A 13,707-nucleotide genomic window follows, 5' to 3' on the forward strand; every position below is an offset into this window, starting at 1 on the left:
GCTCACCTATGGCCATCGTTGGTTGGTCACAGTGGAGAAAGAGGGGAAAAGAAAAGGAAAGAAAAGAAAAGAGAAAAAGCAAAAGAAAAGGAAAATTTAAAAAGAAATTGATTTTTAATAAAAGAAAAGAAAAAAATTTAAAAAAGAGAGAAAAAAAGAAACGATAATTAAAAATTCAATTTTAATTTTTTTTGCCTGAGATATAGTCATGAGATTGAAATAATTTTCCAATAAGATCCAAACATCAGAAAACATTTTTGATCATATATACTAAATAAAGGAAAACTAATCGTATTTTTGAGAAAATATTTTCCTTTAACATTGAGTTTTCCACAAAACAAACACATTCCTATGAAAATTAAGGTTTTCTTTTCTTTTTAGAGTATTTGATTTAACTTATTTAAAATATTTATCAAAAGAAATTTGGGTGGAGCTTGGCCATTTTAGGCTAGGATTTGGCCTGATTAGATAGGCTTGAAAAACATGTTGTTCCTTTTGAACACATCAATCTTGGGCTAATGTGGTTCTAAAAGTTTCTTTTTTTCGCCACTACTCTAGCATAAGCCCCTACACCTTCCTTCCAAAAGGTATAATACACTAAGCAATTTGCTAAGTGGTTAACTTTTTCACATTCACGCCAATATTCCTATAACTTGCGAACCCAAAGAATAAGATTGTGAGCATGTACAACACTGGATGTACAAATTATAGACAACTTAATAGGTTCAAAAGATTTCTTAATAAACTGACTCCCTCACATACCATCAACAATTTTAGAGCCAGTAAGGCATCTCACCCAACGGTTGTGAGGTTTGGTTAGGGATGTCAAAGTCTGAAATCCAAAACCCTAGCCAGGCAAAAAAAAAAAAAAAATGTGTCAATGACTTCATATATTGAAAACCCATTATATATATGAGAGAGTTAGTATTGTTATAAGAAGCACTCCTTTGGTATAAAAAACTTAATGAATAAAATTAAGCATCCAAGGCTTCACTTTTTAAAAGAAATTATGGTTCTTGCCAACATGTGAAACTTATTCTTTAGCCCCTCCAAGAGATGATGCTTCACAAGGAACTTTGGAAGGAACTGCATCCACATTATCACTTAGTATGCAGGTTTGTTGCCCAATCAAAAGTGTTGAGTGGTCTTGGGCCTCTCACCCTAAAAGCTAGTTCAAAGGGTGAGGCTTTTCCTCACACTTACAAACGAACTGCTAGCCCCTTGCACAATCGATGTGGGATAACCTCAATAATCTCTCACTCACACATGGCCCTAGGTCGAAGTCGCAACAACCGTTAACTCTCCTTTGTTCTCCCATGTGACTCTTGAGTCCAAACTTGTTGGCAAAAGCTGGGCTCTAATACCAGTGATCTTGGGCCTTTCTTCCCTCAAAAGTTAGCTCAAAGAGTAAGGTTGACCTCACATTTATAAACCAACCACCAATTCCTTCCATAACCAATGTAGGACAACCTCAACAATCTCCTACTAACACAATAGGTCCACAATCGATATGGGACAATCTCAACAATCTCTCCCTCACACATCAGGTCATGGGTCAAAGCTGTAACAACCCGTAACTTTCCCGTATGACTCTTTAGTCCAGACTTGTTGGCAAAACCTTAGCTCTAATACTAGCATTGGGTGGTTTTGGGCCTTTCTCACCTCAAAAACTAGCTCAAATGATGAAATGGACCCAAGACCACCTCACACTAGTATCAAAGCTCAAGTTTTGCTAACAAATTTGGACTCAAAGAGTCACATGAGAGAGTTATGGATTGTTGCAGCTCTGACCTAAAGCCCTATGTGTGATGGGGAGATTGTTGAGATTATCTCACATCAATTAAGGAAGGAGTTGGTAGTTAGTTTATAAATATAAGGGAAAACCTCACCCCTTGAGCTAACTTTTGAGGTGAGAAAGAAGTCACATCTTTCTAAGTATTTTGACGCTACATTTACTTAAGTTTAATATGACGTTATGCTAGATGGTAATCTGCGCATTGGTCAAGATAAGTACACAAATAAGACAATTACAATAATATTGGAGAGTATTTAATTTCAATATTATATAGAATTCATCAATCTCGGATGGATATTTAGATGTACTATTGAATATAAATGTGCAAGGAAAACTAGAAGCCAAGTTGTTGTATACTTCTTAATGCATATTGTTATATTAGATTCAATGCACTTTTGTGACAAGTTTAATAATTTCCAGTACACTTATCCCGATTATTTACTATTTTCCTTAAAAGTTTTTTTTTTTTTTCTGCATCCAAGATTTGTTTTCTATAAAGAATTAAGGGATAAGTGCTGTAGAAGTCCTAAAACTTGTCACGAAAATACAATTGAGTCTTAAAACTTGCAAAGTACAATCAAGTTCTAAAACTTGTCAAATTGTTTCAAACAAGTCCTAAAGTTAATACCGTTAGCCTTTTGAACGGAAAATGCTGACATGGCCTTTTAACTAATTTTTATTGTTTCAGATGGCTTTTTAATTATTTTTATTCAATTTTTTAAAAATATATTTAAAAACTAAAAAGAAAAGTTAAAATTTATTTTTTAAAATTGTTTAAAAAAAAAATTAGCGGCTCCTCCCCTGCCGCCGCCGCCGCCCATCGCTAGAGGGGCGGCGACGATTTTCGACCACTGGCGTGGTGGCCGGCCCTCGCTTGGCTAGGGACTCGTTGAGATCTCGGCAAGCCTTGCGGACAAGGCGTCGCCCGGGCGGGCAATAGTTGCCAGCCCCGCGAGGGCCGGCGATGACTTGCCCAAGGCGGGCGACAAGCGCCGACCCCGGGAGGCTGGCGACGACTCACCCGGGATAGGCGACAACCGTTAGCCCCCTGCGAGGGCTAGCCTGCCCAAATCTAGGCACCCTCGCCCGAGCTTGGCGAGGGTCACCAGCCCTCGGCTAAGGCCCGTAAGGCCTCGCCCTAGCCAGCGAGGGCCGGCCACCCCCGCCCAAGGTCGGTGATGGGCGACGGCTGACAATTTTTTTCTTTTTTTTTTTGCTAACAATTTTTAAAAATAAAATTTAAATTTTCTTTTTTTTTTTTTAAATCTATTTTTTTAAATGAATAAAAAATAATTAAAAGCCACGTGGAAAATAAAATTTAAATTTAAATGCCACGTCAACATTTTTAAAAAAGTTGACGGCGTTAACTTTAGGACTTGATTAAAACAATTTGACAAGTTTTAGGATTTACGTAGCACTTATCCCAAGAATTAAAGGTTTCCTTTTCTTTTTAGAGTATTTGATTTGACTTATTTAAAATATTTATTATAGTAAATTTAGGTTGAGTCAAGCCATTTTAGGCTAAGGTGTTGCACTTGTTACGGGACTTAACCCAACACTTTACGGCATGAGCTAACAATAGTCATGCACCACTTGTGTCCACGTTCATGGGCTAAAACACGTGGTCCTTTTGGACACATCAATTTTGGCATCAATTTTGGGCCAGTGTGGGTTTTCAGAATTTCTTTTCACCATTACTCTGACGTAGGCCCTTACCACTTCCTTTTGAAAGGGACAATAGACACCGAGCAATTAGCCAAGTGGTTAACTTTTTTACATTCGTGTAACATTCATATAACTTGTGACTTCAACAAATAAAATTGTGTGCATGTGCAACACCGGATGTATAAAATATTTACAACTTACTAGGTTCAAATGATTCCTTAATAGATTGACTCTCGTACATGCTATGTTAACGATTTTAGGGTCGATAAGGCATCTGGCCTAATGATTGGGAAGTTGTGGTGGGGACATCAATGTCCAGGGTCCAAAAGCTTAGCCAAGCAAAAAATATGTCAATGATTTCAGATATCAAAAACCTATTAATTTGACGAGAGAGGTCATTTTTTTATAAGAAGCAATACATTGGTGTAAAAATCTTAATGACCAAAAATAAGCATCCGAGGCTTCACTTTCTTTTTTTTTTTTTTTTTTAAAGAAATTACGGTTCTTGCCAACACGCCAAATTTATTCTTTAGTCCCTCCAAGAGATGATGCCTTGCAAGGAACTTTGGAAAGAACTGCATCCATATAATTGATTAGAATGTTGACTTGTCCAATCAAAAGTTAAGTCATGTCGAAATATTCTGACGCTACATTTATTTACGGAGTTGATTTTGACATCATATTAGACGGTGACTTGTGCATTGTGCAAGATAATTACAAAAATAAGACAATCACAATAATGTCCAAAAGTATTTTATTTCAATGTTATATAAAATTTATGAATCACTGATGGATATTTAGATGTATTATTGAATATAATTGTGCGAGAAATACTAGAGGCCAAGTTGGTGTAGGCTTTTTAATGGATATTGTTATATTAGATTAAAAAGAACATAGAAAATGAATTGGGATTGTGTGATAAATCAATACATGACTTAAGACAAAGTGAAAAATAAAACCACACTCAACAGAACAGCATAGAGACTTCTATTCCCTTTCTTAAACCACCCACTCAATAGCATTTAGAAAGCTCACAAGTATTATAACTCATTATGGGGAGAAATAATTAAGAGATGGTAAAAGTTACGCAATTAATCCTTTAATTTCGTTGTAAATACCAGAAGGAAAAATTCTCGAATTGCTATTTAGAGTCTGTGGTTGTCAAATTTGTAGGCCAAACCCTTAGAGCTACAGTCTGTAATGACACGTCATGTAGATGGAAGCAATCTTCTCTACCCAATTGCTCATTAGGTGAATATAAAGGTGAAGGTGATCCCACTTTCCTCGCTTATTCTCTCAACCTTACGTGAAATAATTTAGGTTTTGAGATAAGAGATTTCTTCAAAGACATTAACAAGGAACAGAAAGGGAAAGCAGGTAAAGATCAAATCAAATTCTCGAAGAACTTTAACATTGCAACACTCTAGTAGATTTCTCTCCTTTTCCTTGACAAAATGCATCCCTTTCCGGCCCTTTGTTCCTGTCCACAAGCCTAAGCGCAAAATATAAAGTAACCAGATGGCATGTGTGGTGATTGAACCAGAGAGGGGCATGGACACTGTTCCAATTGCTCCCCCACCCTCTTTTCCACTGGTAAACAACTAGAACCTCCTTTTGGAATATCACAAGAATAGATTATGAATGTGCATGTGAACACAGCGTATATCAAACGCCACCTTGGCTAGCTTGCGATTTGATTCAATTCAACATTCCAAAATCAGTCAGAGAGAGAGAGAGAGAGAGAGAGAGAGAGAGAGAGAGAGAGAGAGAGAGAGATGGATGCTTTTGTGCTTGTCTGTGTGTAGAGACACTGTTCTAGAGAACCCCAATTTGCCCATTCAAACTTCACTTTTGATCACCACATCCCAAGCCAAAAGGGGAAAGGCACAGACTCCAAAACCATCCCTTTCTCCAAGAATGGCCATCCCTTGGGACCCCCAGAACCCCCCCATTCGTCTCTCCCTTCATCTTTTGAGCAGCAACAGAATGGAGACTGGGTTCCCCGGTGTAGTCATGTCATGTCAAGCTGCTTTTGCTATTATTATCTTCTGAGTCTCCTCTCCTTTGCACTTTTTTTCTTGGTTGCCTAACGCGAATTGGGAAGTTTTGTAATGGCAATTGCGAATTTCAATCATACGATGCCCCGGACCATTCGATTACTACCTCTACTATTGGACCAGATGTATAATACAGGACCGTGGTGTTAAGTCAAGGACATGATAGAATTTTTTTCTCCAGAGTATAACAAGTCATGAGCCGATTTCTTTTACTTAAGTGAAAGTAGAATGCCAACGTGGAATTTTTGTGACCTATCCTAGTCCATCATCACTAGGGGTGATTGGGTCCAGGGTAGATAGGGTTTAGATCTGAACCATGTACCCAATTCTGTTATAATCGGTTCTCCTTTTTTAGACCCTATACCCGACCATGTTTGTATTGAACCTTGTACCCAACCCACCATGTTTTTCCGATCTGATTCCAGAGTCAATCATGTTTCCATTGAAACTTGTTTTGCAATTTCTCGATATCCTATACAACTTCGAATTTTATATTAATACGCGAGAAAATAACGTAATCCTCTTAATTTGTATCGAAACATTAAGCACTTGTAATAAATAACTACATAAACTTTTTTGACTAAACAAAAAATTAAGGATCCACAGGGTTAATTATAATAAATAAAATCATAAGGCAAAGAATTAGCAACAAACATTGGTCTAATATTAGTCTTATTTCTTCACCAAAAAAAAAAAAAAAAAATATTAGTCTTATTTCCATAACTACTACATGAAGCTACTCATTTATGCAAGCATAACTCCTCAAATAAAAGAGAAATTAGGTGAACCAATCCACATGGTACACAAGAATTTGGCGGCGACGAACACCGTTTGTCTGTCAGACGGTGCGAGAGGGAGCCGATGAGGGAGGGAAGCAAGTGAGGAAGAGGAACAACGAAAGAGGAGTGCCGCGTATGTTTGAGAGAGCCAAGAGGAAAAACGTTGTGTAATTGCGGGAGTAAAAATAGAAATAATGGGAAAAAATAGGGTTTTGGACCTATACTTACAAAACCGGTCCGGGAACCGGTTCCTGGGTGAGTAATCGATCGGACCCGATTCTCGGACCGGTTTAAATAGGTACCGAATTTTGGGAACCGATTCCCGAATTGGTTTCAATGGGAACCGGTTCCCGACCCTATTTTTCGGGTGGGTTAGTCCGGTTCCAGGGTATACCTGGTCCGGTTGCACACTCCTAATCATCACTTGTAAAACGACTCATACCAAATATAAGAAGAGAATAATACATAATTACCATCAAGTTTCACATCATTACTCCTTGTATCCGTGTAGTTAAATGCCTGTTATATATGCTAGTTTTATTACACTACACCTGCTTACTTGCACCTTGTGGTCTCAAAGACATGTTAGAATGTGCGACTCAAGAACTTGAACTATCATGTAGAGAAATATAAGGCATATTCTAAGCTCATATTTAAGCAATGCCAGATATATTTGGCACCCCATTTTTACATATGTAAGCAGAAAATAAAGATAGCAACACAGTTATATCTTCCACGTAAATGGCAAACTAGAATATTCAAGATGACGTTGTCTTGTATAGGGATGATGAAAAGTGAAATAATAATAATTTACTCGCAAAATGATTGACTAAGTCAAGCTCGCAAGATGTGGCTGCAAAAATTTCAACCCAAAAGCATTAAGTCAAAACATGAGTTTATCTGACTTTGACATATTTTCTAACTTTGCCCTCAAATAATATTTTTTTCCCTACTCACATGGGAAACAGCAAAAGAGCAAAGTCTCAATTTGTACAGCACTTTCTCTCTAACTAACTCACCTCACATTTCTGACAACCTAGAATCCTCCTCGTCTGGACTTGAGCAGGTCCTTAAACTGCTCCGCCTTGAACTGGGGATCTCCGGGCGAAATAGGAGGTAGACCCCCCACGGGGCTCTCTGGCCACAACCCCCCTCATGGGGGGTTCGGAACCCACCTGGATCCCCGCGACGTCCTTATCCTAGTAGACTAGGCTAGGTACAGGGAAATGAAGGGGTCTTCCCCCAGAAGGGGAAGACGTGGCCGGCCGGCCCACCCGAAACAGCAAAAGAGCAAAGTCTCAATTTGTACAGCACTTTCTCTCTAACTAACTCACCTCACATTTCTGACAACCTAGAATCCTCCTCGTCAACTCCTCATACCATCTCCACGTCCTATCATAATCCTCTCTTTATTATTTTCAAACAACAAAATTGAATAGATAATTATAAATCAAACTTATCCTAAGTTACAAAAGTCACATCAAAGTAAGCATAACGATAATCGAGCATGCACATAAAATTTGATATTGTTATAAATAAAACTCATTATCCTCTATACGTTATTCTTTGAAATCTTAAAAGTGCAAAGTATAGATCTTGAAAAGACAAGCATATAAAAGTATAGAATTAGAGAAAGTTAGGATGATTTATGTGTTTATACAATTTTAGAAAAAATTACTTGAGAAAAGAAAAACAAAAGGTTTGGTAAGGTCATGAAAGTATCTCGAGGTATCAAATTCTTGAATGAACGGGGCTTGGCTGTGGAAAAAAGAATACTCTAGGGATACCCATCAGAGTCACATCGGTCACTGTCGTTGGGGCCCAAGGAGGCCGAAAATGGAATGGCGGTCTAAACACGTAAGCCAACAAGCAGGGACGATTTTAATATTCTGTCGCCCTCCGCACCGCCCCATTAGGGCAAAACACTCAGAAAAACAGCTGATGACAGAACATGGAATTTATCTTCTTTTTCGGGGAAAAAAATAGAAAAATTGATGGATAAGAGATGTGTGTTGAGGGTTGCTTTGGAGCTTCGCTTTAGTTTTCCCTATCCTCTCCTCTCCTCTCCATGCTTCTTGGCAAGTTGCAGCTCTTTGGAAAAGTAGTCCCTGACGCAAACGTTGCAAGTAACCCCACACGCACACATGCACTCTCTCTCTCTCTCTCTCTCTCTCTCTCTCTCTCTTTCTCTCTCCCCTCTCTGGTCGATGATTCCCGAACTCGCGAAAATATCGTACTAATGTCTCGACACGTGAGTTAAAATTCGAACGGATGTGGCAATGATCAATCAAACCCTAGATTGATATTGGATTCTATGGAGAGTCATGTAGAATTATTTGTGCTTGGTGGAGTCGGGAATGGAATCATGTGCGATGCACCCTCACGCGCATGCTTTTCTTTAACCACTAGGTCAATCCATTCTGGCCTGCCCGCCGCCCCCCCCCCTTTCCTTTCTCTCCCCTCTAAACATGCACACCCATTTCTGGCTTGTAAGCAGGGCTTCTAGGTGCATTTGCATTAAGTCAGCTGCAGAAGTTGAGGATCCATGATTTCTCAGCATTAATATTTCCTTCCAAGAACTACAAGAGACTTTAGAGATGGTTTGATAGAATACATTATGCTTCTGTGTGAAAAGTAAAACTTGGTGGGGGGGGGCGCTCAGGGACGTCTGGGACATCTCTCATTCAGCAAAATCTTGACCCAATTGACAGAATTTCTAGATATGTACAAATCCAACTCTTTCAAGACCACCTTTTGAGTTATGACTATACATCGCATCGATTATTGAATGGTGATAAATTGATCATGGGGAGATCTTCTTCATTATTTGGAGGAACTTGCGAGCATTTGAGAAAACATTAATTTCCCTACTCCAGGAACTGTGCATGTGCCTTACATTCTTCGGACAGAGAGATGAACGGTGGTGCTAGCTGGGAATTCTAGATTACTGTGCACTTTTTGTTACCCTCTTGTTACATCCGTTGGTTTCATTTCTATGAAGAATCATTATTCAGCAACAACTAGCTGCCTCATCACTTGAAGCACTAAGAATGGTCAAAATTGCTAGCTTCCTCATCTGCCCTCTGTCTGCGAAATTCCATACTGGAAAGTCTGCCGGCAAAGGGCACTGTACCATAAAATGACAATGCCATAGGTGTATCACTAATCCGAAAATATGCATATACTCGTTGGATTTTACAATTGGCTCAAATGAAAACCAACATAGAGAATTGGTTTTCTTTTAATTTTTTTTTTTCGTCAGCTCACTTGTCAATTTGTATCCATTTGTTCCTCTTTTCATTAAATGAAATAGAAACTGTAGCATACAATGATATCAAAGATGACCTTAACCGCATTTTGCATACCCAACAGCATGTTGAATGGGCTCCATATAGAAGTTGACTTGTGACCTGAAACGTCTTTATCCAAAATGAAGAAATGGCATCAAACGCACACACCATTTACACCATCCGGGTGTGAAACTTCCAAGAACGGTATGCTGTCTTCGACCCCAATATAGAATAGGGTTTCAGAGCTTCTTATTGGCATTGGTATTTTAGTTTCCTATTCGGTAACATACATACATAGAACGGCTGTTTGATGAACCCGAAGGTGGGAACTTGGCATACAGATATTTAAGTTCGGCAGAATGTTTGATATTTAAAAATATAATCACTTCTAAAATTGCACTTTTACAGAAGATATTTTCCTTCGTTAATTTCGTTGTTGTAATAAAGAAAATATCAATTGTCTTTTCTTGGCAATTGGTGTCTGACTGCCCTACCACATTCTCCATGAAGCATCTCCAACAACCCCCACAAGTTTTAATGGTAGATTTCTTTCCCCCTCCCCCCAACCACAAATGTGGCAATAATAATAATGGCTGTGAACTTTGCCTTCCTCAAAGAGATAAAATCTGAAGGATGTCAGTCTATATAGCTCTTCTTTCACACTCTGCAAAGTCTAATTTGTCAATACATGTAGTCCTTTCTCTTTCATATTTTTCTTTCTTTTAAGAGAAATCAGTTTCGACCCCACTGGTGAGCTTCACTCCTTATCTCTTGGCTCATGCTTGGTCTACTGAGTTTTATAATGCTCATTGGTGGGTCAAGCGCTCACACACCCACACTACTCTCCCTCACACGGACACACTAGAAGAGTATAGTGCGTGATTGAATATAAGTCAACACAGAACGTGAACTTCCAGCAAACTTTTGATTGAACAACTTACTGTCATATCATGCGTCTCTCAATGAGAGGGTTCATGTAGAATTGCTGGTTTTATAATTGATTTCAGAAGATTGGAGAAATCGCAGGGGCACATGGCGAATCATGTAAAAAGCTGCTGCTGCAGTAATAAGAAAGATGGATTTTGTTACGGTACGAAGACGGAAAAATTCCTCAAGATTCAATCCAACCCTCAAGAAAAGGAATTTAAAAATCTCTAAATTCTCACTGAAAAAGTTGTCAAAAATTCTGGGACGTCTGTTACTTGAATCTTGGCGTACTCAATAGTCAACACCCACTCTAGATATGGCTCAAAAACTTACCATTTGTGGGAAAAGTCGAATACTTGATAATGGCAGTATGAAATTTCTGACAGATTTGGGTGGAAATATCAATGGGAATATATCTGGAGTACAATTTTTTTTTCCTGTAGGGTTGTTAGGAAGTTACTGAGGGTGTCCTTTCACTTGAAATTTTCATCGCGTGAGAGGCAGTTACAAAAATAGAGAGAGGACAATTATGAGACAAATCAGTGAGTGGTACAATTGGAATTTTAAAAACAGAGAAACGAAGGTGGAGCAGTATCTACAACTTACCCATTCTTTATATTTTTTAATTATTTTTTCCCTGAGCAGGTAATAACTTTTCCTATTATAAATAGAGGGTACTGGCAGTGCTGTGCATTATAGGTCATCCACAAAAGACCAACCCCACAACCCTTTCTCTCTCCTCTCTCTCTCTCTCTCTCTCTCTCTCTCTCTTCTTCTCTCCCCCTCTCCCTCCATCCCTCTCTCCCTCTCTCTCTCTCTCTCTCTCTCTCTCTGCATTTATTTATGATAAAGAGGAAAAATGTTTCAATCTTGACACTGTGTTCTAATCCAAAGCACAGCCTAGCTAGGGTAGTGTAAGAGAGGGGGAGGCAACGCTTTGATGAATGTTGGTTGTTGACAGAAGATAGAGAGCACAGATGGGGATGTGCAGCTGATATTTGCATCTCTCTCCTTTGTGCTCTCTATGCTTCTGTCATCACCTCAATTCAGCCTCCCTCCTCTCTCTCTCTCTCTCTCTCTCTCTCTCTCTCTCTCTCTCTCTCTCTCTCTCTCCCTGATTTTCTTTTTTCTCAACCCCCTTTAGTGCCTAGTTTAAGATCTTTGTTGGCTTTCTTGAATTTCTCTTTCTCATGAGAAGGAACTGAATAGCTATTGATCTTTTCTCTGCAGAATTTCCCCTTTACGCTTGCCATACAGCTTATTTATTGTCTTGTTTTTCTTCTTTGTGCAGCTAGAATTGGAATGGAGGAGAATTTAGAAAACTTTCAGGGGTTTTTTTTAAAGAACACTTGGGATCTTTGCTTCAGGTTCGTGTCTTTTTCTTTGCATATCTTCAATCTGAATTATGGCATATACCAGTTCTTTACTTGTTATCGTGTGCTTAAATATCATTAATCTTGTTGAAAAAGTTTAATTTAGACGTAATTACTCACATGTTGAAATTATATGGAGGTGTAAAATGCGTTTTGGTTTGGTTTTTTTTTTACCTATTCTTAGTTTGGACATGTAAAAATTTAAACCATATTATTGTCACATAATTTTTGTACCTTTCAGAAAAGTTTTTAACCATGGAAAAACCGTGTAATGGTTTGGCTGATTGTTAATTAAGATTAGGACAGTGCAAAGCCTTGAACTTTCTGTTTCCCACGACATTGGTGAAGTTGTATAGACATGACTATGCTTATGTCGAATGATTTTGCTTTGTGTGCGAGTTGCTCTACATATAGGGGTCTCTTATGTTTGGATGTTTGGTTTTGAGGATAGAGTACACGAAATGTGATGAAATCTGAATCAATTAAGGAGCTGAGACATATTTGAAATGATGTCCTTCAAAGATCTAATCTATCGTTATTAGTTATTTGTTTCAGAATGTAATTTGTTGGTTAGTTAGTTAACGGGTCATATAGAAGGGGGAGTTTATGATACAAAACTTTCAAAAGATTATAAATTCATGAGATTGACCACTGGACGAGCTTATCTTGCATACTGATGTCTTAACACATTTGTTTACTGGATGTATACTTCAACCAAAATACTGAAGAACCAGAGGAAAGTTAGCTGAATTTTCAGACAATTTACTCCTGAAAATTTTCCTACCCCTATTATAGATCCGATACTTACACAGGCTCACCATATGCCGTTCTTCAAGAATAATTTGCTCGTGCATGCTGCGATGTTTGGATGAGAATCATATAGTATTGTAATCACAACTGAACTCCTTTTGGTCAACGCATGAGGGACACCAATCTTTGCTTATTCATTTCGAAATTTTAACACCTTGCTTCATCATGATGTGTTAAGACAATTATAAGTTAATGTACTAATTTTTGTCATAACCAGCTTGGCTCTGCTTTCATGATGGTTAAATTTCATCTACCTCTCAAAGAAAGGATTGAGGGTTCTCTTTGCAAATCATCAAATGCTGGATATTTCTTCCGTCAAATTGTCTGATATGTTATCAACAAGAGCTTATGACATTGTCCGGCAAAACTGTTTTCTTGTTGATGATTACTACCAGCTGGGTAGACATGGCAAAAGTTATAAAACAACAGGCTGAAGCATCCATACTCAGCAACTCGTGTAATTGCCATTCTTATCTGAAATATCTCCTTTTCAATGGGTATAATAGCGATATGCTTATATTATCATATTTGGATGAAAAAAGACTCAGCTTTTTTATTTACTCTTTTATTACCACTTGCAAATTCACAGCTACTTGTGTGGTGCTGCTACTTTAAGGCCTCGTTATTTGCAACAAGGCTCGTTGCGCCAGTGAAGAAGACCTGAAACTAATGCATCACTGAAGCATCTGAAACAAGAAAGCTTCGCATTTCTTTTCTTTTTTTCTTGATTCAAGAAGATCCAAAACTAATGAAATGCGTTGCGCCGGTGCTGCTAGGTGATTTTGCATATGTAGTTTCTTGTCTCAAGTCTTTGAGAGCATCGTCTATGAAGGCACAAATATTTACACTTCTCTGCAATATGAGCCGTACAGACTGTAAAAGTGGATTAGCATAATCCCATTGTTCCAAACTAAAATCATGGATCATACCATGCAGGTATAATTCAATAGGTTTCTGTAAGTGTCAAAGAACTGTTGGTAGAATAAACGAATGGTGACCTTTTCTCCCACG

The 13,707-nt window shown here is 38.3% G+C and overlaps 1 long non-coding RNA gene across 1 annotated transcript; it reads left to right on the forward strand.

Moving 5' to 3' along the window:
• The first annotated feature begins 11,278 nt into the window (after positions 1-11,278).
• On the forward strand, positions 11,279-13,707 carry LOC104421968. Its single transcript, XR_721109.3, has 2 exons — positions 11,279-11,880; positions 12,914-13,707. It is a non-coding gene; the product is annotated as an uncharacterized LOC104421968 (long non-coding RNA).

This window comes from Eucalyptus grandis, chromosome 2, assembly GCF_016545825.1.
Source record: "Eucalyptus grandis isolate ANBG69807.140 chromosome 2, ASM1654582v1, whole genome shotgun sequence".
Lineage (NCBI taxonomy): Eukaryota > Viridiplantae > Streptophyta > Magnoliopsida > Myrtales > Myrtaceae > Eucalyptus > Eucalyptus grandis.